We start from the raw sequence: 4,064 nt of genomic DNA, 5'->3' as shown, positions 1-4,064 counted from the left end.
CTCCGCGGCGCGACCCACCGCGTCCGGTGCCCGTGCGCGAAGAAGGAAGCTGCCAAGACGTCCCTCACCCGCAAGAGAACGCTCCACCGCTCCCCGCACTGCCGTTTCAGGATCGCTTGCTGCGGCAGGGCCCCGCGCTGCTTGCCGTGGCGGCGCGCGGGCGCCAAGACCAAGCTCCACCTCCATGACGGGCCCCGGTGACCACGGTCGGTTGCCGCGCCTTCACCCCGAGCTGCGTAGCGTCTCCTGGCCGGGCAAGTTCAAGCCAGACCTGCCTCCGTGCTACGACGGCGCCCCCGACCCCGTGGAGTTCCTGCAGCCCTACGTGCTGAGCATCGAGGCGGCCAACGGCGATGAGAAAGCCATGGCGAACTGGTTCCCCATGGTCCTCAAAGACGGCGCTCGTTCGTGGCTCCTGAACCTGCGTCCAGGCTCGTTCTCCTCCTGGGATGAGATGCGCGACCGCTTCGTCGCCAACTTCCAGGGCACTCGCAACCGCCTCCCGGCCGCGGGTGATCTGCGCCGCATCAAGCAACAACCAGGAGAGACCCTCCAGAAGTACATCCAGCGCTTCAACAACGTTCGTCTCAAGATCCCCAAGGTGACGGATGAGGCCATCATCTCAGCGTTCTCCGATGGCATCCGCGACGTCAAAATGAAGGAGGAGCTCGCCACCCATGAGGAGCTGTGCACATCCCTGGAGCTGTTCAACCTGGCGACCAAGTGCGCAAGGGCTGAGGAAGGGCACCTTTCCCTTCTCGAGCTCCCAGCTACCGACCTGGAGAAGAAGAAAGCCAAGGCCAAGGACGTGAAGCGCAAGGGAGCAACCGGACTCGAAGCGCGGCAGGAACCAGCCTGAGTCATCCAAGAGCAGCCGACAGTTATGGCCTTACACAACGTGCACAGCCACAACACCAACGATTGTTAGGATCTCAGGGCCATTCGCGATGGACGCTTCGATCGACGCCCCGAGCGCAATGACCGGGGCTACGGACGCGGAGGAGGACGTGGCAGAGGACGCTGGGACGACCGTGGCCCATGCCAGGAGTGGCGCGACTGGCCTCGTGAGGACCGCTGGCAGGATCAGCCTCGCGAGGGCGCCTTGAGGGATCAGCCTCGCGAGGACCGTCCTCAGGGCAATGCTGGGCTTCCTCCGCTGCCGCCGCCACCAAGAAGGAACGACGACCACCATCAAGACGAGGGGGCTGGGGGCTTCCAGGAGCCGCGTGCTATCGCCTGCATCTTGGGCAGGGCTCAAGCCCCAGCCTCACAGCGAATCTTCAAGAAGTTTGCCCGCGAGGTGAACGCAGTCCTCCCCAAGCTCGAGGCCACACGCCCGCTCAGGTGGTCCAAGTGCGCCATCACTTTCAGTTCGGCAGATCAGCTTAAGTGTGCGGCCACTGCTGGCGTTCTCCTGATGCTTTGTTCCCCGTCATCAGCAATGTACAAGTCACCAAGACCCTCATCGACGGCGGCGCAGGGCTTAACGTCTTGTTCGTCGACACGTTCGGCAACCTTCAAGTGCCCTACGACCAGCTTCAGCCTACCAAGCCTTTCTCGGGAGTGACCGACGGTTCCAGCACACCGATAGGGCAGGTCCGCCTCCCTGTCACCTTCGGAGAACGCAACAACTACCACACCGAACTCATCGACTTTGACGCCGCACACATCCGTCTGCCGTACAATGCCATCCTCAGGTATCCAGCCCTGGCCAAGTTCATGGCGGTGACGCACCATGGCTACAACATCCTCAAGATGCCAGGGAGCGGCGGGATCATCACAGTCCCCTGCGAAGAAAGAGATGTGGTGTTCTCCCTCGAGCGCGCCTTCCAAGCAGCGTCAATCGAAGACCCCGACAACAGTGCAGATCGATACCCTCCTGAGGTTGTCCCCGAGAAGAAGAAGCAGCTACTTCGTGCAGGACCTCAGGAGGGTGGCGTCGCGAAAGGTACCTCGTCAGGATCAGCGCCCGCACCTGGGGCGCCTCCCTCCCTCGCATAGGAAGGTGCGCCCGGCGCCCTCCTTGGGCAGGGCTCGGGGGCTCTCTTCTGGAGGGCCTCGGACCTTGCCAACGTCACGAGGGAGGCGCTCGGGCACCACTTGGAGGCGTGCTTCGCGGCACGTCTCCCTCTGGAGGACACAAGGCGAGGAGCGCCCACCGCTCTGGAATTCATTACCAAGACCACTCAGGAACTGCAGGACGCGAGAGACATGCGCGGTGACCGCCGCTCACCGGGCGCAGCTCCCCATCCAGGCGAGGCTGCCGGGCTGCACGTCTGCGTCGACGTCCCAGGGCTCAACCGGGCCGCGTCTCAGGAGCTCTTCTGGCCTTCGCGCGTGGGATGCTGCGAGGGCCCACCGCACAGCTACGTTCGCATGCCTTTTGGCCTGCCGAGCGTGGCATCCGCCTATCAGCGCAACCTGCGGTGTGTCCTGGCGTCTCAGGAGGCCAGGCACCACGCCGTCCTAACGGATATGGAGACAGTCCTCAAGGAACCGCCTGGACCCCCGGAGCCTCCTGAGGCTCAGGGTCCCGGTGGCTCGTGAGGAGCAACCCCTTCGCCACGCCTCTTCAGCTGCCTCAACATTTCTTCAACAACAAAACCAGGTGACATTTCCCAAGTTTATTTAGCTGGGAGCGCCCCTCGGGCTGCATCATTCCCAGGCCGTGTGGGTCTGTCCCTGTGGCATGTATCCTTTTTTTATGTCGTTAGCTTACCTTGCTGGGGGCGCCCCTCGGGCTACATCATCCCCAAGCTGCTCGGGCCTGACCCAGTGGCATGTAGCTTCCCTGCATTTACTTGAGCCAGTTTGCTTTTCAGGCACGGCGTCTATGCTCGGGCCCGTCCCTGCAGGATCGATAAATCCAACGGCTGAGCTCTGTCTAGCGGGACGACCCCGTTCACATCACCTCCTGGGGCCGTTGGTGCTTGGCCTTCTCACGCGATAACCTTAGGAGATTTGTTCGGCGCAGGTTGTCTGACCACCTCGCGGGACCAACACAGCGAACAAGAACCAAGACCAGGCGCAACCCGCCTTGAGGTAGGGCCTCGTGAGTCCCGCGCTGGCTCACGAGTGCCCAGACACACCTCGTCTAGCCCTGTCGTGCAAGCCACGTGTCACGGCGGGGCTGTACACGCCCCGGGGGCTCTCCGCAGTAGGGAGTCCCCTCCCATGTACTAGTGGAAGCACCATGCTCTGCACTGGCCGTCGACACTTCTGAGGAGCGGATATGCCCGTGCAAGTGCGGAAGCGCTATGCTCCGCGCTGGTGATAAACAACTGAGGGTGGCCCCACGGCCGCATCAATCTCAAGGAGCCCCTAAGCTCAGTGTCTGGCCTCACCGCAACACCTCCCCTCAGGAAAGTCGCGCGAGGGGGCCGGGCATGGGGGCTGCACTCGGGTCACGCCCAAGCGTACGCCACCCAACCAGGTTCCCCGGACCTGGTCGTCGCGCGCCCCTCCCGAGCCGAGCCTCTGCGAGGGAAAAGGTATGAAAGGTGTTTGCACGTCAAGGGGGACTCCTGAGCATCGCGACTCAGGAGCCTAACTGGTCACGTAGCCCCTCACTCCTTGGGTCTGTCCTGGTCTCCGGTCGGCCCAACAGCAGTTGACATATGCGCGGGACCGGGCTCTGCCGACGTAGAACACTAAACCTATCCTCGCGTCTCCTTTCTATAAGCTGTTTGTGCGTCAAGGGGGACTCCTGAGCATCGCGACTCAGGAGCCTAACTGGTCACGTAGCCCCTCACTCCTTGGTTCCGTCCTGGTCTCCGGTCGGCCCAACGGTGGTTGAGGTATGCGCGGGGCCGGGCTCTACCGACGTAGAACGTAAAGCAAATAGGAAGAAAATCGCAAAATCTCAAAGAAAATATTGCAAGCCATACTGTTCTCCCAAATACCAAACACAAGTTTAACTGCCTCCACGAGGCATGATGCATGTTGCAGGAATAAAACAGGAAAGCAGCTGCAGGTCACCCCTGGACACCGCCGTCGCACACAAGAGGTGCTCCTTCCTTGGTGGCATCGCCTCCACCTGCACCGCCGGTCGAAGGCGCGAGAGC

This window comes from Aegilops tauschii, chromosome 2 (genome assembly GCF_002575655.3).
Source record: "Aegilops tauschii subsp. strangulata cultivar AL8/78 chromosome 2, Aet v6.0, whole genome shotgun sequence".
In the NCBI taxonomy this organism is placed as follows: Eukaryota; Viridiplantae; Streptophyta; class Magnoliopsida; order Poales; family Poaceae; genus Aegilops; species Aegilops tauschii.
The sequence above is the reverse complement of the archived record's forward strand: the minus strand, read 5'-3'. Positions refer to the sequence as shown.